The sequence below is a fragment of the Drosophila willistoni genome (assembly GCF_018902025.1).
Source record: "Drosophila willistoni isolate 14030-0811.24 chromosome 2R unlocalized genomic scaffold, UCI_dwil_1.1 Seg167, whole genome shotgun sequence".
NCBI classification, from domain to species: Eukaryota; Metazoa; Arthropoda; class Insecta; order Diptera; family Drosophilidae; genus Drosophila; species Drosophila willistoni.
The window spans coordinates 13,769,483-13,793,688 of NW_025814050.1; positions in this window are offsets into that span (position 1 = coordinate 13,769,483).

The following is a 24,206-nucleotide window of genomic DNA, read 5'->3' on the forward strand; positions in this document are numbered from 1 at the left end:
TGAAATAAATTAAAATATTTTTATCTACACTCTCATGCACGTACGTCTGCAACCCTTGAAAAAGTTTTTCCAACTTTTGTCTATGTGCAGTTTTCCACCCCGTTATGTTGCTTTATTTCCTTCTCCTCCTCCTCCTTTTTTGTTTGTTTGACATAAAAGTATGCTATAGTTATATAGAGTTGCATTTCATGTACAACATGCATATAAGAAAATTTGTTATGAAATAATTGCATAAACTGGTCGAAAAATAAAAGGGTTGCACTTTCAACTCCCTTTTTACCTTACTATCTTTCTCTCTCTCTCTCTCCCTCTCTTTTACTCTATGTGTGCTCTATCTCTTTCACTCTCTGTCTAGCATTCTACATATGTTTTGTCTACTTTTTGGCGCATTGCACTAAACGAAATGCCGCATGACGCAGAGTAGGAAAAACATTTGCTATAGAACTGAATTGGTATGAGACCTTCTTCTTCCCCCTTTTTTTTCCCATGTTGAAAGCAAAAAGTGAAAGTTCCTGCTGCTCCTTTTTTGATTTTGTATAGACGACAGGCAGGGAGAATAGAAAGAGAGAGAGACATACAGAGTGAGTAAGGGAGTGGGTTGGGGTGTGGGGGAGTTTTTGAGTGTTGGAGTTGATTCTGCACTTTTGGGGGTTGCCTGCAAATGCTGCATTGGCTGAGGGTTGTTGTATGTATTTCATAATGATGACTATGCCAGGAGAATGTTGTTGATGCTGCCCAAGATGATGATGATGATGATAATAACGATGATGATGATGATGATGATGATGATGACGTTGTGCAGGTCCAACCCTCATGCAGTGTTATGTTGCCACTACCACAGTTTCATTGATTTTCCTTCCTTCATTCCATGTTTCAGTTTATTTCTTCTTTTTTTTTTTCAACATTTTGTACATGGGCAACGACAAGATAGAAGTGGAATGAGAGAGAGTAAAACTTTTTCCAGGCTACAAACTGCATTTTTTGTGCGCCGCCTGCAGACAATGCCAGAGACATTCTATAGAATGGGTGTGAGTTACATCGAGTGGGTGGGGTAAATGGGTGGTTGGGATGACTGGATAGATAGCAGCAGGCTGACTGACTCTGTCGCCTGCATAGAAAATTCATTTAAAAAAATTTGTAGTCTATGTGTGTGTGTGTGTGTATGTCGTCTGGCAAGGAAATCACAGACGATAAGGAAATGAGTGAAAATTCATTTGGCTTTTCCACCCAAGCCTAAACCCTCTTTTACCACTCCCCCACAATACATACAAACAGACATAGTAGTAGTTGTAGTAAATTCTTTAACCAAGCCCATATACTACATACATTGAACATAATTTGCCTGCATTTTGCTTTTCCCTTGCACTTGAGCAATTTATCGCCATATCTATATATTGGTTTCGTTCTATCTATCTCTCTGCATATGTATTCCTGTCAATGGGATTTTTCTTTTATTTTTGTGGCTTTAGCTGGCATTTTCTTCTTAACTCTATTTTACCTCTTTTCTTTTTTTCAAGTATGCTTGCAATTTTTCATTAGAATTGTGTTAGCCTGTGGCAATTTTGTCCAGTTAATTTGTGTGATTTGAATTGCATTGGTTGTATCTAGCAAAGAGAACTATGCAAAAGACATAAATAAAATAAAAGATAGGGGGGAAAAAAATCATCAAAAGGATTACAGAACAAAAAGGCAAAGGAAATCTTATGGCGATTTTTATTAACCAAAAGAAAAAAACCATCAAAATGTAGTAGAAATTTCAAATAAATTCTAGAAGCTTTTGGTTCATTAACTTCTGTCTCTTTCGTTTAGAAAAACCATTTTAATACTTTTTAAAAACCCATAAACAAGTTGAAAAATTTTGCTTGCATACTTTGGGGGGGTCAGTTTTAGATTGATTTTGTGTCAATATTTTTTCAACAAACAATTGATTTGAAAACGGCTTGACAAAGGATACTAAATTCTTGAAAATTGCCAAAAATGTATCAGAAATTCTATAAAAAATGTTTTTTTCTGAGCGAGGCTTACAAATTTGCAAGCTTTATCTTTTTTGGGTCTACAAAGATAATTACAAAAGCTTTGATCATTTCTACAAGGATATTCGTAAACTAAACAATAATTGGAGTATTTCTTACGGTTAGTTGTCCAACGATTAACCTCGTTTCTTTTCACGCAATATTATGACACTTGCAATGTGCCAGACTAAAAACACCAAAACACCACCTACATACTGGAGTAAGAAAGGAGAAGAGAGCAAAAAAAACACGCGAATTGAAACACTTTCGTTTTGGTTGCCAAAATGTCATAACTTTCGCTTTCTTTTTGGCAAAAGGCAGCAACAGCAGCTGCCATTCAGCTGCCCCAAGTTCCACGAGTCTCGTCTCGAGTCGCGGCGATTCACTGACTTTGCCCTTCGTTTCTGTCTGAAGTTGAATACACACACACACACACAGACACACACACATAGAAACCGTCATTGTCGCATTTTCAAGTTGTTGTTGCACGCAAGCAACTACAAGAACAACAACAACAACAACAATAGCAACAAAAAATTCCAACAATAATAAATAAAATGTGTAGACATAAGAAAATAAAAGTAAAAGTCATGCGACAAAACACAATTTTTTTTCTTTTTAAAACTTTTTTTTTTGCAGTAAATTGCATACGACATTTCGTTTAATACCCTGTAGTAAAGGTTGGAGGGGTATATGAGCAAATGAAATTAATTGGATGAGGTAGTCAATCAATGGGAAAAAAAATGTAGGCTTGAATCAAAGAATGATATAAGAGTATAAAATTATTCAAATTCGCGCTCTGAAGTATGCAATGATTTATGTCAAAAAATATATAACTTTGTGATATATTCTATAGCTAAAGCAATTTGGCTTAGGTGATTATATTTTTAACGTCATGACATTTTAAAAGAGTGTTATATTTTTAAAAGAGATATTTCTTCAAAGCCTATTGCATACTTTAGGGAACAAATTTTCCCACTATCTGCTTTAATACTAGTCGAGAACTTGTATTAGTACAAAAATTTAAACTAATTACAACAAGTTTTGGTTTAAATTACATTCCTATTACCTACTGGGTATATAAAAGTCGATGCTTTTGAGTTGCAATACAGTTTTGTGTTTTATATATTGTATGTTTCTCTCGCCTTTTGTGTTGAAGTCGTGACAAACGCGTCTGGGACAATTTGAGTGCGACTTTATATACTGCATGTATATATATATATCTGTATGTAAATATAACCCACCTTGATAAATAAAAAAAAAAAAAAGACACATTTGTTTGGTGGGCGTCAATTTCGACTTTGTATTTCTTCTTTCAAAATGCAAAAGAAATTGTTTGTTTTAGCTCTTTGTTCATCTCATCAAATTTTATAATAATTGTTGTTGAGCATTTGACATTTTGTTGGGTTTCCAATATCCATTCAAAAAATATTAAATTAATAAGTGGGCGCCACAAGAAATGAAATTATTTCAATGAAAGTTTTATTTTTATATAAATGAAGAATGAATAATACTTTATTTTCTTTTTAAATTTTAAAAGTAAATACATTTTGGGAATGCATTATTTTTGGTTGCATTAGTCAGATTGTTTAAACCTTTTTAGACCAAATGACGCATGGGGAATATATGAGTAAGAATTTAGATGTACATTTCATTCTTTGGTTTAACCTTTTAGCATAATTTGAGTGACTTAATCGGGGGAATAACTTAAGTCAGCTCAAAACATTTAATGTGATGAATGTTTTGTTTTGTTTTTTATACATAATTGGATGACTATATAATAAATGCCTCCATATATAGATAATATGCCGGCTACGGCAGACTTAAAGCGTAGTTTTTCTTTTTCTTTGTTTTGCTTTTCAACTTTCGTTTTCAAGCAAAACTGAATGAAAATATTTATGCATATATAAAATACCAATAAAACGCGAACAGAGACCCAGCCAGACAGTCAGACAGAGAAAAAAAGTATCTCTACATGTAAAAGATACGAAAGAGAGGAAACAAAAAAAAGTAAAAAAAAATAAAGAGTGAAATAAAATAAAATTTATCTTGAACTTGAACTTGAAATAAAGACATCGAAGTCAACTCACAACAAAGAGGAAGAGCAGAGTGGGATGAGTGAGGGGGGAAAGTTGAAATGGTTTCATTTCGTAATGTTTGCTGCTTGTTGATAAATATGACGATGAAAAAGATAAAGGAGTTGATGAATAATGCATTGAAGAATATTATTCAAGATGATGTACTTTAAAGATAGAGATGTTAGAAATAATGCTTAATTGATGAAGAATAATATGGTGAGGATAATATGGATAATATACATAATAGATGATGATGTACAAAGTTATGAAGATAATGAGGAAAAAGAATATGGAGAGGTTGTTGGAAAGAAAGGTAAAGAAACATGATTAAGAAAACTTTCGATAAATTATTCAAATGTTGTCGTATATAGTGAGAAATGAATGAAAAGTTGTAATAAATAATTTTATGAACCATATGATGTATATTTTGATGAAGGATTCAATGAAATCGTTGGACAATTTGCACAATGATGATAATAGTAAGAATTGTTATGACGAAAACTATTCTGATGCAAAATATTATGATAAAGAATGATATGAAGACATCATATGCGATGACAAAAGATATGATGAACAATGATATGAAAAAGCATTATGCCATGAAAAATGTTATGACCTGATGTGATAAAGAAAGATATGATGAAGAATCATTATACAGAAGTTGTGATGAAGAATGCCATGATGATTAATGATTTGATAAAGAATAAATTGATGTAAAAAGTTGTGATGAAGAATGGGATGATGAAGAATTTTAAGATGATTACTTATTTGACGAAGAACAATCTGATGCAGAAAGTTGTGATGAAAAGAGTTTATGAAGCGAAGAACGAGTTCCTTGTAATGAAAATGTTAACTTAGACTGTAATTAGAAATTATTAATATTTTCGAATTATTCTTTATAATGTCTTTAAAATAACGACAAAGGATGATTAAAAAATGTTAGATTATAAGAAAGATGACAACGAAGAATGTTATGATGAAAAAATTAACATAATTATCTTGCACATAATAAATTCTAAAGAAAGAGTAATTTTTCAGTCGATGTTTGTCGTTTAAATTTACGATAGAGAAAGGGATGATGATTATGAAGCTTTCAAATTCGATTGCACTAAATCACAACAAAAAGAAACAGAGAAAAGGAAACCATCATAAACCCGCATTGAGTTTTTGTTATTGTTTTTGCAGTGGCAATTTGTAATTAACTTTGATTCTCAATGTCAACTGCAGCTCTAATGATAATAAAAAACACAACAAAACTTGTATTTGTTTAACTCTCTCAATTCGGAACCAACAAACAAAAGAGAATAACAAAACAGAAAGCGAAAAGCGACAACAAAGACAAAAAATTGAATGCACACAAAATAAATTTTAATGAAATAATCGCTATAAAAAGAGAAAAAAAATATATGTCTTGTTGTTGCTTTATTGTTTTTTTTTCAGTTTAGTTAAATATGACCAGACATGGGTTTAAAAATAAATTAAAGTACATACATATATATGCAGAATATATAAATATATATTTAAGTATATAAATGTGAATGCATGAACAAAAAATTATTGCATTGCGACTTGCTTAAAAACAAAACAAAAATTTATAAACATTTGAGAAGGGGAGTTACTTTTTTTTTTTTTATTTTTATTAATAATTAAAAAGTTAAATTTTAATAGTTTGCTCGTGTCTACACAAACGAAACTATAAACAATGTTTAGTCATCAACTAAGTCAATTAGACTCTAAACGACTAATATGACTTGACAAAAATATGATTGGATTTTGAAGTTTGTTTTGAGACAGCTGTAAACTCACTTGAATTTTTCTTTAATATTTAAATTATTATAAGTGTTATTGTTCACTTTAACCCCTGAAAGGATTAATCTGAATTTCATAATTTACTCCTTTGAAATAATAAAAGAGATTTTCTTTGATGCAATAGTTCATTTTTTTCTGTTAAGAAGTGAAGATCCTTATAAAACTTGAATCGATTTCCTTGTTATTAAAGGCTTCAGTTAAATAAAAATTTATATTTCTTTGAATATAAGACTAGGAATTGATACACATTTCCACAAACAAAGCTTACCTAATAATAATGATTTAAGAAGACTTTCTACAGAAATGTTTAAAAATATTTACAAACAGTTTAAAATCAAAAACTAAATATCTTCACATCAATTTCCAATATCTTAGTTTTTGATTTTAAACTGTTTAAAAATACTTCGTTTAAAATCAAAAACTAAATATCAATTTTCAATATCTTAGTTTTTGATTTTAAATTATGAATTTTTAAATATTTTTAAACATTTATTTAGGAAGTCTTTTGAAATCCTTAATCTCTTTCATATTACTTTATGTACAATTTGAATCAATTTATTTATTTTTATAAGAATTACTTCATTGCCATTTAATAAACATGTATGCATTTTAGGTAGTCCAGAGTCCACAAAATCGTTGGTTTTATTACCTTAAATTTATTATATTTTCTCATATATCTATATAGATACAGCCATATATGTTTTATATGTGGCACTCAAATATAAAAATCATTCACTGCATTCATTTTAAAATGTCAAATATCATCAAAGGCAAAGCCAATGGCAACAACAACAAATACACTTCCGTAAATAAGCAAAACCAACAAAAAAAAAAATTGAAAAATTGACGCATTGAAAAAAAATTCTACGACAGCAGCAGATGCAAAAAATTAAATATATATTAAACAAATTATTAATAAATGTCACGACTTGTCGATATCCTCTAGCAAATATTTACTTACATTTACCTTTCCTTTAGATCCTTTGTAGAATAGAGAAAATATTTTTCTCACTTATAGGCAGCTCATCAATTCTTTCATTCATAATTTTTGTCAAACAACCCTTCATATACTCTCTTATCGTATGCGTACAGGGTATTAAAAACAAAAACCAAGTGGACAAATAAAATATAGCACGAGCAAATAAAATGACATAACAGAGCAAATAATTTTTGTTGCTGTTGCGATCTTTTTTTTTCTTTTGTTTTTTTTTTTTTCTCAAAGATCATAAATATATATAATAATATATATAAATTGCATGACTTTGAGTACGTATGTATGTTTGTATATGTATATATTTTGTATGCATATCTATCTATCTATTTTTCTAACTGTCTGGCCTGTCTGTCTATCAATCAATGCATGGGTGTAGTCACTTTATTCACAATCTATAAAGGGAAAATAGTAAAGGCTTTCTAGGAATTGTCATTCTATGAACTATAAGCATTATAATTATATTATAATTCTATGAACTATAAGCATTATAATTTTTTTTTAAATAAAAAAAAAGATTAAATGAAATGTTTACTTTTCACAGACATTGAAAGATCTTATAGTCTATCTTATGGGACTTAACCAAGATTTTGTCTCATTCATTTTTATAATAACTAAAATTATAGTAATCTTTCTTAAAAAATGGTATTTTGTTGTCGATTGTCAAAACAAAAAAAAAATATAGGATAAAATATTTTTCTTGAAGCAATAATTCTTTATATACAATATCTAAGTTAAAAGACACACGAAAAGCAATCAATTTGTTCAAAACATTCAACACATTTCGATCCTCTTGCATACTTTAAGGGGCAAAGTTGCTTTACTTCTTACCCCTAGATCCGCCAATAGATATGAACGATCCTTTATAATTATTTTAATAATAATCCTTTTTTCAAATTTTGTAATTAACTTCTTCAAATTTTCTTTTTGCTTAATTAGACATTCCTTAAGTTCTTAATTATATTCTTATTTTCTTCTAGTCATATGAATTCATATAAAAAATTTTCATTTTCTATAGTTTCTGACATAAATTATTTAAACAAAGAAAAATAACATTTTTCTGTTGACCTTGAACATAAAACAAAAATTAATTGTTATTAAGTCGTGAGATATTAAGTAACTAATGATCTTACATTAAGAGAGATAATAAGTATTTTACATCATTTTTTCCTTTTAAACATTTTCTAAGAAAATGAAGTGTTGTGAAATTTCTTGTTTCAATATGGAAAAACCATTTTAGTCACTCACTAAAGTCTCTACTTTATAGAGTAAAGCGAAATGATAAGGAAATGCTGATGATTTGTTTTTACTTTAGTCCATTTGATTATATTTTAACCCAATTTGCTTTCACCCCTCTCTTCTGGCGCCCATGTTTTCACTGTTTAGTCTGGTCTGTCAGTCATTCTGTTATTATTATTATTATGTATTAGCATTATTATTTACTCGTTTCCTTTTGCTTTGAAATTTTTGTTGTGTTTTTTTTTTGTTTTTGTTGCTGTTTTTGTTGTGGAAGCAGCGTAGAATGAAAGATTCGTGGAAGTGGGACACTTGTGTGCAGTGTGTGCGGTGTTTTTCGGCATTTTGGCTGTTTGCTTCCCCTTTTTTTTGTTGTTTTTTTTTTTTATTATTTTTATTGTGTGTATCTGTGTGAGTGTATTGGTGTTTTTTTTTTGCGCGTGCGTTTTTGCTTTGTATCTGTGAGATACATTTTTGTATGTAGTTGCCGTTTTTGTTGGCGCATTTCATTGCAAAGTCTCCCAAAATTTTTTGCTGCTTTTTGCTGCTTGTTTGTAGTTAGTTATTTAGTTTCCATCCTCCTTTCCCCTCCCCACCAGCCCCTTTTGTTGACTTAAGCGCGTGTGTTTCTTTCAATGTCAAATGGAAAATTTTTACTTCTTTTTATATAATTTTTTAAGCAAATATTTTCGATAAATGCAATGCAGATGATTATATTTTTTAAATGCAAAAACCACAAAAAAAAATATATACATATATATATGTGTATGTATGTATGTGTGTATACTGTATAGCTCATTTCTTTCATTTGAAATATCCGAAGAATAAAACTGGAAATGCGCAAACAAAATTCAATCTATGTATATATACAAAAATACATATAAAGATTGCAACCAAGGTCAGCAATGACGAATAACAGCAAAATGCGCTGCTGCTTTTTTTGATTTTTTTTTTTGGTTTTTGGTTTTTTTGTGCTTCTTTCTATATAGTGTGTGTTCTCTCTGTACCAGTCGGAGATCTGTGCAAAATACCGAGTCCCAGGCTATGAGTGAGTGAAAGAGAAGTGCGTCTTTTTTTGTTGGTTTGGTTTTGCTCAACAAAAGTAAATAATTTGTTTGTCGAATCGAGTCTCAGGGGGGTATATATACATATAAACATATATATATCTAATATATACATATATATATAGACGAAGTATGTACATAGAAGCATTTGCCTTCTTGCTTTTGTTGTTGTTGTTATTATTGCTGCAGTTGTTGCCATTCTGCGAAATTCATATTGAATTTTGTCAAAAGCTTAAAGATCTTTGTTCAAAGCAAGTCGCTTAAAAATTCTTATAAATCTATTATTATTTTTTTTTAAATTTTGATAAATTATTAAGCAGAATGTTCAATAAAAGTGAGAAAAGTGAAGTAGCAGCAAGGTCTGTATTATGATTTTTATTAGCTGAGTTTCTCTTAGAAAAAGTTTCTTTAGAAGAAAGTTTTAAAAATTCATGCAAATTTTTGTTAAATGTTTCTTCATTCCATTTATTTAAATAATCCCCCTACAAATCTTACAAAATTACGTGCAATTTTTGAGATTCTTGAATTTCCATAACCATAGAGAGAGAGAGAGAGAGAGGGAGATAGAGAGGGAGATATCACATGCAATTAATTGCTTAATTGATTCTCATTCTATACAATTGAATACCCTGTCCCCTGTCCTCCCTCTTCTGGCGTTTCTCTTGCCGCCCTGTCTTCTCTTCGGTCTTTGGAGAATTTCTTAAGGAGAACTTAGTTTCTCACCTTCTCATGCATGCGACGCAGCGGCGACTAATAATTCCAGGAATTCCTTTGACTGACTAACCCAAAAGTTTTTGTATTTTTTTGTTGTTGTTGTTTGTTCTTACGAGTTTTTGTTCTTGTTGTTGTTGTTGTTCTCACACGCGCTTGGCACACAAAACTGCTGAAATAAAAGCGAAAAGAATGACGCCGAAGAATATCCTTGAAAAAAGCAAAAGCCGATAAAATAAGAAGACGACAAAAAAAAAACCCACGAAGAAAAAGGAATGAATTAAAGAGAAGTTCTGAGACCAAAGAAACTTTTTTTTTCTTGCAAGGCGGACGCCTGCAGCAACAACGGAAAAGATAAATCAAAAAGTAACTAAAATACACACCGACACACACACACACACACTCATACAGTTAAATGCAGCCCGTAAACAACAACAGTTTTTTGGTCTCTCTTTTTTTGGTTGTTTATTTTTTTTCGCGACTGAACAAATAACTGCATTTGACCTTGTTTCTGGTTGGTTTTGTATACCTGTGTGTGTGAGTGTGTGTGTGTGTGTGTGTGTGTGTAGTTAGAACAAACAAGATATGCCGCAAAAAACGTATCTGCATCTGTATGCGAATTTCATATTTGAGAGATACTTTTATAGTATGAGTATATTTTTGGTTGTTGTTTGCTTTGCTTTTCAAATTCGTTGCCAACTAAGACCAAGAAGAAGAAACTTTACACCCCCTTCTCCCTTTCTCGCTCAGTGCCAGACGGCACAAGTGTTTTATTAAAACAAAAAAAAAACTAACTTAATCTATCAAATAATATGCTCTTACTCATTTACTCTCTCTCTCTTTTTCCCTGTCTGTCTCTCTTTGCTCAAATTCTTACGACGTATAATAAAAAAAATATTAAAAAACCAAAAAGTAGGTTAAATTTGCGGAAATTGCGTCGAGTGTGAAAAAAACAATAACAACAAAAATCATATGCAGAAATCTATATGTATATATGTACATGTATGTGGGTGTGTGTGTCTGCTGTGTGTTTGTGTATGTAGAGAGCTATAAAAACAAAAACAACAAATTGCGTTAGATAAAAGCACATTAAATGCTGTTTTGGCATTTGTTTTTTTTAGATTATGTAACGAAAAAAACGAAATGAAAGACTGATAGACTGAAGCGGAAAAAGTACAGACGGTGGCACTAAGAGTAAAAGGGAGAAAAAGAGAGAAAAAGAGAGAGAGAGAGGGAAAGAGAGAGAGAGATGGAAAGAGACCCATGAGTAATTGCTAGTACTAAATGGCCTCTAAATGATTTAAAAACTGAATGAAAATATCAATATTTTCCACAAATTTCATTAAATTAATTAGTTAAACACAAAAACTTCAAAGTTGTTAGTTTAATTTTCTATTAATAATAATTTCCATAAGTTTAGAATCTGTCCATTTTGTTTTTCTCTCCCCCCACCACCATTTTGTATGCATTTTCTTTGAAGCGGAAACGCCATTTTTGCGCGTCCAATCAGAAAATGCATTGGCCCAACTGCACAAACACAATGATAAATGCAATTTACACTGCTTGGCACGATCAAATGGTTCGTCTTGCTGTTCGGCTCGTAAGCTCTTCGTGTGCTAAAAAGTTCGTTGCAATTTTGTTGTTGTTGTTGTTGCTAATCGTATGCGCTTTTTTATTTTTGCTAACTTGTTGTTGTCGTTGTCGTCAATTCGTCGGCAGCTGCTTCAAGATCGTGCAGCGTTGTGAATTTCAATTCGTCGCAATTTCGAATGCACGAAGGTTACTTATTTACTTTGTATTTGTATGTGCATGTGTGTGTGTATGTGTGGGTGATGTGCAATTGTTTTTGCACAATCGCATTGGCTGAACAACAATACTTAAATAAATGCATATACATATAGATCGGTATGAGCGAATAAAGAGCTATATACAAATTGTTTGTTTGTGAAGTGAGCATCGTTTAAGTAAAAATAAGCTTCTTATTCATCAAAAGTCAAGCAAAATCATTCTTCATTAGTGATTTAAGAGGAAATGATTTAAAATTAAACTGCTAATATTAAAAAAGTATGAATTTTAGTAACAAGTTTAGAGAAAATTTCAAGTGATAATTGCAAAAAGTTAAAGAGTGTAAAATTTTTAAAATGTTGGAAATACATATCTACTCGATAATCAAAATATATATATCAAATTAAATAATAAATTGATATAATTTGCAATAATTTAAGTGAAAAGTTGAAAATTTGAATTAAAAAGTTCCTCATGCCAAAATGTCTAAGAAAGTCGATATGTATATGTAATTATATGTATCCTTATGTATACTTAATTGTTGTATATTGTCCAATAATCAAGGAAAAAAGGTTCACGTTTTCAGAAAAGGTCCTCATGCCGTATACTCTAAGAAAATCGTGTAATGATTACATTTAATTTATATATTTATATTCAAAACTGTTCAAAATGAAATTTTCCTATACTCATATGAATCGAAAGCGAGTAACAAAAACGCAAATGTTTTTTTAGGTGGCTCACTTGGAAGAATTTTACACATTTACAATTATTAAATGGTAAAAATAAATATTTAATACAAAAAAGTCCTCAAACTATAATAGTCTTAGGGAAAATCAGCTTTAATTCAATGACAAACAAACAATAAAAACAAACTTGATCTGCATAACTTTTGTATGAGTCCACATACCAAATTTGATATCTCTAGCTCTTATAGTCTTCAAAATCAAGGTATTTATATTTGATGAGAGCCCAAAGGTGTGTGGGTCTTTAACGTTTAATTAATAATATTTTGGTTGAACATATTGAGCATGCTTATAAATTTAAGTACATAAATCTACCTACTATAAAATGGTTTAATAATATTTTTGACTTACTTTATTTTTATTAAAAATATAAATATTTAATGCTACCAATCTAACTTTAAGTAATCAACCACTTAAACTAATAAATGCTTTCATTTTCTTTTTCTCATTCCAGGTAAACACTTTTATTCAATCAATTTGACATAAAGCAAGTTCCCAGGGGATGCATTTGTAAGTTTCTTTTCCCCCCATCATTCAAGTCAACTTCTTAGTAATCGACTAAACTTTTATAATCTTTTGCAAGTGCAAGAGAAACCTGCCAAATCATTCAAAATTGAGGATTTAGGGATTTTGCACCCTCAGCTAAAAGAAAAAATGTAATATTACTTATGGGCAATGCATAGCAACAACCACCCAAACAAAAACCAGAAAAAAATACGCATTCCCATTACACATCGTTCAACAACTTAACCTTCCCCATATGGCCAACCACTTTTTCACTGCCACTTTTCTTGCCTTTCTCCCATGTGCAAGCAAAAACAAAAATGCAATTCACTGACTACAGCGAAAGAGGAAAAAAAAAATTGAAAACGAGAAAAATCTCGGCCACAACAACAAACAACAAAAATATTAAAAGAAGAAGAGAAGTCCTTTTTAGGCACGTGCTGTTAATGAAGCCTTGATGCATGCTACTGCAATCCATCCCCTCTCCATATCCTTGCAAGTAGTCGAGTGGCGCCCTGTTAGGGGTAGATTTATTATTGGTATCCTTTGCCCTAATCCCCTGACTGCAACAAAAACAGCAGCTGCATCATCAAAGGCTTTTCCTTTCTGTGTCTTTTTCTCTCTCTTTTTCTGTGCCTCGATGTGAGTGCGAGTGTGTGTGTGAGTGTGTGCAACCCCGGCGCAATGAAGTGCAACTGCCGCTTGCATGGCATTCCAGTTTTTCTCCGTTCAGCTCAGTTAATTAAGCATTGAGTCTTTGTTGCAATTTGCTTGAATCGCACACCCAAAACAGGGTTGCAAGGGTTGTGAACTGAAAATGCTGTTAAGCTGTCAGAATTGCGCTGATGCTGATGTGACAGGCGTGTGCCGCATATTGCCATATTGCGCCATGCCATGCCAAGCCAAGCCAAGCCGTGCCGTGCCGTGCACCGTGCACAACTAATTGCAGTTCCTTTCTTATCCTTGAACAAACCGGTTTTAAGGATTCCCCATTTGGCTTTCCCTCTGTCAAAATAGGTGTTGAGAGTTGAGTATTTGACGATTTACTATTGTTCACAATGTAGAAACACGTTGGCAAACTGGTTAAAGGGGAAAAAACTTCAATTCGCGGGCAACATTTTGTTATATGCACTTAAAAACTTGAAAGATGGATAAAAATACTTTAAATAAATTGGCGTAACTCTAAAATTTAATGCTAGAATTGGTCACACTAAACTTAAGTACATACATTTCTAAAAGCAGCTTTTCAAGTTCTTAACAAATTTTGCTTGTAATTTCATAATTATCCTTACTTTTGCTTATTACTCGAGTTTTTATACCATATAAATATTTAATGTCGAAATCTGCCATATTGATTATTAGGAGGTTATAGTTGGTCACACTAATATTAAGTGTTGGTCAAAAAGAGTTTACTTGCAGCTACTTTGTGGGGTTTAGTTGCAATTATTTAGAAAATATGTATATAGACCTGATTATTCTTTTATGGTTCTGCTTTTACTGCCTTTAATTCGATTCTTTTTTTGGATAAACCAGTTAAATGTTTAATATTCTATACTTTTCGAGTGACGACACCTATGAACATAAAGTAGTGTTTGTAAACGTACAAACTTTTACATTTTCAATACCTCAAAAGTATAAAGTCGACTGAACGTAAAAACATTCGAATAAAACTAGTTCTTTAATCATTTAGAAGAATTTAAAAGAAAAAAGTATACCTTAGTCCATAAAAATGCTATAAACTTTATTTTAAAAAATCAAAAAACTCAAGAAATTAATAGTTTTTAGGTAATGCTAAATTAATTAAGAACATAATTTGATTTACTTATGTTAAGAAACTTAAAGCCAGTAACCATTAAGTTTTTAATATTAATAAAGTTTTCTTTTTTGTTGCAAATGTCATTCCTACTCTTACTTTCACTTGGCTCAGCTATTAATCAGAATTTCCTTACAATTACAGTAAAATGAAAATTTCCTTTGCATTCATCATTTCATACCAACTTTGTGGGCTTGTGCAATTTTGTACCTTTATTTCACACCTATTCAACCCTCGGAATACAATTTCGAACCACACAAAACACGTAGCCATATATTCGATTTCACACCAAATGGTCATATTGTTGTTGCTGTTGGCTTGCCAAAAGCAAATGTCCAAAAACCCAATCGCCTCAATTTGACACATTTTCAATGGTTTTTCCCCCTTCGTAAATGCGTCCTGCCTCTCTCACCTTGGACTTGGACTCCCTCATCAATCTGCAATCCCCAAAAGTATTTATCTTGGATTTTCTCTATGTACAAAAGCAGCACATAGAGAAGAACTAGGCAAAGAAATCGAAAGATATGGCGATGGTGGCAAGAACATAAAGGAAGGGGACTGCAAAGAAGATGTGGCACATCATTCTTTTTTTGTTGTTGTTTCGGTGAGGGGGGTTGCAACATTTTTTTTGGGGCAGTCAGAGTTGCTGCGCGCCGCCTGTGTTCAATTGTCCAGGACAAGAAGAAAAAAAAAACCCGAAATTTACTTTAGCTGCCTTTGGGCTTACGTCATTTGAGATGGCATTTCAGTTGGGCCCAAGTGCGTGACACACACACACACAAAGGAGAAAGGAATGACGAAGAGAAAGAGACTAAGTTGAAAAGAGAAAGGAACTTTAATGACATTTTTCTATAGCATTATTTTAGGCGCGTGTGCAAAAGTTTGCTGCATTTAGATACACACATACATACATACACGCATTACATATTCGCTCTCTCTTTCTCGCTCTTTCTCTGTCTCTTTCTCTCTTGGTTATGTTCTATGCTCCTTGAAGCTTATTCAATGCACGTCCTAAAAATTATTGTGTATACGCCTCAGTGCCTCGAAAAAAATGCGTGCGGCATGAGTAATTAGCATGAGAGTCTAAGCAAACTCACACACACACCACCATCTATATAGATAGATCCTTGTCCAGGACAATTATGAGAGATTTCTTTAGCCCTAATAATTGCCTAATTGCATTAGCCTAAAATTATGCTGCATTTGTGCACTTCAAAGGCTCCCAAAAACAAAAAAAAATTTATCTTTTCTCGCAATTCCCTTTTCAACTTTCTCTTTTTGTTTTTTTTTTCATACTCCCCATAGAAAACTGGGTGACAATTTGCTGCACAAGTGCGTGACTATATATTATAGTATATATACATAGCTGGTCCTGTGTGTAAATGTGCGTGTGTGTGTGTGTGCGGTGTGTGCAACCCCCGAAAAACATAGATATATAAAGCTTTCCTCCGTTCATTTCCCTTTTTGAAACACCCTCTCGGGCTGGCAAAGACACAAAAGAAAATTGATTTTTCCGCAGTTTTCGTTTTCGGCTGCAGTCTGCGTTTTATGTGTTGCTCTAGGAAAGAGACGACTCCTTAGAGTCCTTTCTCCCCTACCCCAATGCTCATCCCCAAACCTCTCTTTCTCGCTCTCTCTTTCTCTCTCTCTCTAGTACATAGGCATAAATTATGTGCGTGCCGTGCAGAGGGCGTTGGGTAGAGAAAGGCCTAGCTGGTGGCATAAAGGGTCTCTCTGGTCTAGTCTGGTAGTCCTATGTGCGCTTGTGCTATGTGGTTTCTATTGTTTTGACACTTTTACTTGATGTTGATTTGCAGCCGCAGCAGCTGGACTAATGGTCAACTTGCAGTCCCAAAAGGTATCTTGGCACACCTAACACACCCAGTGGACAGAGAAAAGACACTTTTTCCAACTGAAATTTAGTTGTAACTAACTTCCTTTATACTAAATTATTTTAGTTTTGTTCTGGTAGTCATGGAAGAACAACTAATGAAGTAGGCAACAAACAAAACAGACAATAAGATATTAGAAACCTTAGATATGAATGTAAAAAAAAAAGAGTTATAGATTATATTAAAGTGATTGTTGGATTGAGACAGTCATGGGCCTTAAAATTTGTTAAATTTAATCTTCTATAAGGGTCAAAAAAGTTACCAAAAAGAAAAAATTTAAAAACTTAAAACAAAGTTTCATTAACTTGAAAAAGATCATCCAGAATTTAAATTTCATCAACTTAAATTTGGGATAATTAAAAACTACACAGTAAATAGAAATAAAATATATATTATTGGGATAAATATTTGTGAATATTGCATTTAAGATTAAGGAAACTTCTAATTATTCTTAACAGCTTATACAGCATTTTTACAATATTTTAATCATAACAAAATCTTAAATCCTTTTTTTTTTAAATTTCGCAAAACATTTATGTATTTCAATACTTACAAATACAAACGGCCCTTAAATTTAATTGAGTTTTCAAACTTTTTAAAGTGCTTCTTGTCATCCTCGATTAAACCTTTAAATGAAATATGCGAAACAAAAGATGGTTGTTAATCAATCCCAAACCAATTCCAGTGAGACCAATTTAAAATACAAAATCAACCCAACACGCACCTCATGTGAAGAAACCCTTTCCACTTATGCTCTCAAGATAAAAACAAAAAAACAAAAACAAAAACTCTAGATGTCCTCGTGTTGTCCACAATTCCTCCTCCACAACCAAAGGTCCTTTATGTCTGAAGCGAGTCATCGCACGCATTGCTGCATTAATGCGTATGGAAAACAATTTTTTGTTTAAACTTTGAGGAACCATAAAATTAAAAAACACAACAAGAAAAAAATTTCAAAAACAAGTAAAACCCGGTAAACGAAAAAAAAAGAGTTATGAATTTTTTTTCGTTTTTTGGGGTTGCAATGTGCCATTTGAAAAGAAGTTTTGTGTGTGCCGCGAATCGTCGCGAATTTTAGCCTAGACCCAGGAAGGAACCTTCGTTTCACTTTTTTCGGTAAGCCGCATTTTGCGTGTCTCACTTGACGCAGCCCAACAAGCTAACAAGCAACCAAAAAAAAAAAGAAACGAGTTATGAAATTTAATACAACAACAACGACAAAGAACTCAAAAAGGGTTCACACAGACTTTAGTTAATGCCCTGAATATACATATATATATGGACAGAAGTGTATTGGATGCATACGTAAAAGGCAATCCTTTGTGCGCCATACAGAAAGAAAAAAAAACGGAGTCCAACTCGAAAAGCCAACTCCCAATTTTATTAATGAAAAGTCAAGTGATTTTCAAATGTATGTGGGCGTGGCAGACACACACAAAACGCACTTTTTCTTTCCTTTTTATAAGGGTTGCAAAAAACAAATTACTTTAAATATTTTTGCTCTGTGTGGGCAAATTCAATTATGAAAATTTATCAATTTTATGGAGTTGTCATTGTTAATCAGAAATAAGAAGGATATTTTACTTTTTTTTAAGAAATCTGTAGTCACAATTTATTAAAATTTTATGGCAATATCTGGCATTAAGTATGCTTTGAACAAGGCTTGGCTATAGCTAATGCGTTTCTCTTAAAGTCATTTAAATCGATCATGTTGACCAGGGTAACCAATTGCTACAAGCTGGTTAAAAATTTTTAAGGAATAGTAATTTATTCTAACTTATAATTCCGGAATTTTTTGTCAGTAGCTTTACAATGTTTTCCATTAGAAAAAAATTCCAAAAAACTATAAAGTATTTGAGAACTTTGAAATATGAATATAAATTTTCAATAATTATTTGTAATATTTTTTTTTAAGTCAAAAAACTTATCTAAAGACTCTTTATCTTTAGTTTTGCTTAAGTTTATCAGCTGTAAAATCATATTTTAAAAGGGACACTCATTGAAAAAGCGTCAGAAATAAAAAAGGCATTGAAAATGTTTTAAATAAGTTCAATTTCATAACCCTTCCCTTAAGTATTCTTTGAAATTTTTCTTCAAGTTTCCATTGGAGGCCAAATTTCTACACATCATTTGATTGTATAACTTATTCCACAGATGACAAACGGGAAAATTCCAAAGAAATATGAAAGATTTACTCTTTTCCACTATTTTGTATGTACTGAAACCGTCTAATTATTATTGCCTCAGAGCAAATGTCACTTCACGCCCGCCTTTGGATGCGGCCCTGACTGATTGCCTTGGTTACATGACTTCTGGAAAACAGGAACTCATTAGAGCACAGTTCAATCTTATTTCCATGAATTGCATTTGAGTTGCATTTGCCAAGAATAACAGTTTTTTACATCATAGAACTAATTGCAACCTGACCTGAAAGCAAAATGTTTTAATTAATTTTTACGTGAGTAGTTTCTTTCAATTACAAGAATGACGCATTTGCAATGCAATTAATGCAAAAGGAAGTATAAAATGAGGAATGAGGCAAATATTTACAATTACATTACTATTAATGAGTGTTAAAGAAGTTCAGTGTTGGTAAAGGTATATAATTGTATAGTGTTACCTCAAGTTGTGTGTTGAAAAACTAAAAAATGTGATTAGAACTTGATTTAAAGGATTCTTCCAATTAATCTTATCTAATGCAAATGATTCAAAGGATTCTTGTGATTAATCTAATCTAATGCACTAACGATTTGCTAATAGTCATGGTTTATATTTCACAACATTGTTTGTGTAGTGCTGGCAAACCATTTAAATGTTTTTTCAAGCCTCTTCCCAGTCCAATTTTAGTCTCGCCCTTCTTTAATGCCGCTATTCAAAATTCAATGAGCAAAGTGCTGCTCCTGTCGCTCTTCCTGCGTATGGACATTGAATTTATTGAAAAATCATGATATGTAACCATCACAGACACACACACACACAAAGAGGCATTCTCATAGGATCGGGTCCAGGTTCTTTTGGTACGCAAAAGTCTGGCCTGGCATGCAAAAGCGTCGATATGACAGCTTGACTGAACTAAAACCGCGTTGCCTGCTGCCTGCTGCCAGCTAGCAATGCCTAGACAAAAGGCAGACCAGGAAATATGATTTTTTCGTGCTTGTTGAGCATGAGAAGGCGCAGGAGTCGTGGACTTTTTGGATGGAATGGGCCTAGGATGTGGGGTATAGCTTGCTTTTCGGCATGGGTATTTGGTCTCTGAGCCTAACGCGCTATACGCGCTGATTGACGTGCCTTTTATTGATGCTCTTGATTGGTTTTTACCTTTTCTACACACACACAAACACACAACACTCACGCAGAGACAGACATGCTGGTATCCCCACACCTACCTTATCAGCCTGCTCTCCCCTCTTCTAAATAAAACTCAATCCTAAAATAAAAGAAAGAAGGACAGCCGAAAAAAAAAACGCGTCCACCTCACCTGGTCGTTAGTTCAATATGTGCGTGCTGCATAGTCGAAGGACACAACACTCTCTGTCCTGGACGTCGCCGTGTGTGTGTCTGGCCTCCTCCTGGTTATGATTTTTATTACAGGTGGATGTGGAATGGGCTACGTAAACTTTTGATGAATTGTTGCTGTCGTTGTTTTTACGTTTTTTTTTTGCCTTCAATATTTCACAAACAGAAGAGAGTACTTTGGACTAGGCCTACGCAGAATATAAACAAATTTATCTTATGTTTCTCAAAAGGGAAGATAAAACATATGGAAATCGCTTAAGAAGTTTATTGATTATTGATTATTACACATTTTTAAATAGTTTATTGGCATTGAATCAAAATACACATGATATTAAGTCGATGACTTTAATAGCTTAATTTTAATTTTACTATTTAAAATCTTAGTAATAATAAAATACTTGAAACTTTCTTCAAAACTTAATTCTTAAAAATTTTTCAATTAAAATTTATCAATTAATTTTACGATTTTCATAAATTGTTAAAAGTAAAACTCATAAAATTCTATTCAAAACTAAATTGCTATGGAAATGTACAACACTTCAATGTGAAAATGGACAACGTAGCATATCAAAATGAAATTTGACAACTAAGCCACAAGAAAGTCTATATCAATTAAAGTTAGCGAAACAATTTGGCTACTAAATTGAGCTTTTTGAAACTTTTGCATGCCTTAATTCTCCAGAGTGTTGAGCTAAAGTTTAGCAGCACTTAAGTATAAGAAGAAACAGATTTCACTGGGTATCAATTGCGTTGATCTTGGCTTTAGTTTGCAACATTTTAGTATTTGCTTTTTGGACTTTGCCAGTTGTTGGTTGTTAATTTTTGATATACATACTATATAACCGTATATATCCACGTGTGTATATGCATTCTGGCCAGTTCATCTCCGTGAGCTGTTTGCGTTTTTAATCAAATACGCGCGAGGAGCAGCCACTGGAATCCATATCACATTGCTTACCTGCTGCCGCCTACCTATGTATCTATGTATGTATTTAGGTATGTGGCTAACATCATTCTTCGGGGGTTTGTTTAACTTTTATATCGTAATTGCATATCAACACACACACACACACACAGCGAGGGAATATTTTTAGACCAAACAAACTAATCAAATGTCTGCAATCATCCTTGTCTATCGCCACTTCCGTTTCCGTTTTTACATTTTTCTTTTTAAGCCCGCCTACCTCTCTCGCCTTTCTCTCTTTCTCTGTGTTTTTGGTGGCCTGCTGGTGCCATGGCTCATCCTCTATATCATATCCTTGTGGAAGTTTCGCACGCGTTAATGCTTTAATCCCTGAGTCCTGCTGCTATCCCATTGCTATCCTGTTGTTGTGGTTGTTGTTGCTTTCGTCGATGATGTATTAACGACTTAATTGCATGTTTGTTAGACATTTTTGGCCAAAAAACCTTTTGAAGTTTTTAGCTGAAGAGAAAGGTGTCCATAAGCAGACTAAATAGACTAGTAGGCGTTGCAGATAGCTAGTTTATTTAATGAAAATTCGAATTCGATTAAAGTAATGACTTTTTGAGGAGTAGCTTCCTCTTCTTGTGGTTATCAGGCACTGATGATTAGTTTTGTGAGGGAGGAATAGCATTAGGAATAGACCTAAATATACGCCAACTTGAAGACATTCTGTTAATTTGTCCTGGAGAGAAAGATTTCATTTGCAGACTTACTTAAAAATATATTCCTGACATCTTGTGGGACTTATGCATAGAGTAATGCACGATACTTCAGAATCATGAGATGAATATATTAAATATTTAGCACAAACTTCAGTAACTTCCTTACTATTTAAAGAAATTAAGCCCTTTATAATTAACCTCTTCTGTTCTAGCCATTCTCTATATTAGTCGTTTTGTTATTATACTAAAATTCATTGTTGAGTTTATGACAAATTCACCTTTCGGATTTTTTAGAATGAGCTTAATTTTCGCTTCGTAACACTTTAATAGTTTTAACATTTCTTCATGAAACATTTCCCAACACTGTTTCAGTGCAACATTCTAATCGAGCTTTAACAACATATTACAGCATTATTCGAACTTTATCAACACTTTGCAACATTTAGAGTGGATAAATGAATACACAGATATTTCTAAAAATACTGACTGATTGAGCTTCACTTGGGTTAATGGATAATAATCCCTGAGCAAAAGAGATAGCACTCATTCTGTTTCCAATTGAAACCCTTGCATCGAGCCAGTACTTTAACTCTCTGGCCAAAAAGGCTTTCAGTCAAGCACTGTTAATCTCAGACTCTCGATGATGCTTTTTTGCCCCGCCCTCTATGCGACTATCTTCATTTTCTGGCCTTTACGCCCCCCATGCCCCACACCTTTTGAGTGAAGTGTGTACACAATACCCAAACAGCTTAACGTGTACTAATTGACAGGCAAGCAAAAATATTTACCAACTCAAGTCCAAACATTCTAATCAATGCACTACAACAGCAGCAGCAGCAGCAGCACAAGGAACAACAACGAGAATGATACAAAGGCTAAGCCAAAAAAGAAAATAGTAGAAACATAAAGAAGGATATTCGAACAAATCAATGGGCAATAGGCAATGGGCAAAATGCAATGCATGGAAAGGTTACAGAAAAAAAAAGAAAGAAGAAGGGAAACAGGAAATGCGAGTGGCAAAAATAGAAATTTACTCAGTAGAGCCTATCAGAGCTGAGTCTGAGGGGCTGGGTTGGGGGCTAGGACAAGCCTTTCAAACAAACAACAATTCAGAAACCAGGAGAATTCATCAAAGTGGGCCCCGTTTCTATTCAAACTTACCTCCAGCAATGTACACAGCTTCAATGTGTGTGTGTGCGTGTGTGTGTGTGCGAGTGGGTGTGGCATGGCTTCCTCCCTCGTTGTCTTGTCTAACTGTCAAAATGCGTCGAAGCGAACATCATTGGATTTGTGATTGAACAAAAATTTCCATACATTGACTTGGCTCTTTATTTTTTTTATTTTGTCCTTTCTCTCTTTGGTTTATTTAGCTGCATGCTGGACTGATAAGTAATACATTTTCCTCACACCCACGCCCACATCCACGCCCACACATCGAAAATGTTGTACAACCTTCATTAGTAGATATCCCCCAAAAATAGACAGGGTAAAGAAGAGACTGTGTTACGAGTTTGAGGTAAAATTTATATTTACGGAATTGTAAGTTATGCAGTCGACTGATTCGCACAAATCGTCAATCTGCTGTCCCCTTTTCTTCTCCTTCCACTCAAGCAAACTGAAGTCGCGACAGGATTTTTTTGGTTGGCTCCATGTTTTTTCAAGTGGTTTTTGCTGTACGACTAGGCCAGTTAGTAGCCCTAGACCATCCATATCCATATCCCTTCAATCCAACCATCGATCTGTTGTGTACCTTTTGTCACCCCCGTCCAGTCAAAAAAAAAAACCTTGCCAAGCCCTTTTGCCCATTTCGATTTGTTCAATAATTGTGTAAAACGTTTTCAGTTTTACATTTCAATCTTAATTTAGTTTTTAGCATAACGTTTCCTCTAGCTCGAAAGTAGATTCAACATCATTTCAGGGGTAGGCTAACTGGACAATGGTTATTTTAACGGAAAGAGGGTTTCCATCCGCTTCATGGTGGAAGGAGGAAGCTCTTCCTTTTCGTTGGTAATGGGTTGGTGGGTTAAAACCATCGACCATCGACCACCGACAACGAGCACGTTGGCAAATTGTTATTTTTGTTTGGCGTTTGGCATTTGGCCAGTTGATTTTTTGGCTAATGAAGTTTGTCATTGAGCTTTATTTAATTTTGATGAGCGCAATGAAAGACAACGCGCTGAGGGGGAGAAGTAATGGTGGAGGAAGAACTGCGGTGAGGGTTGGCAGCAGCGGTCAATGAGAAGGGTTCGATGTATTTTTGGGCAAAATTTGCCAATGTCAATTGTTACACATCGTAAAGGCTTTCAAAAATAATTACAGAAATCGAATGCAAAGCAAGTGATCAATTAGCTCTAGTTCTAGATAAAGGCAATCCATATAGCCAGGGAAATTTATTACCTCTGAAACTGGTCAAATTTCAAAATCAA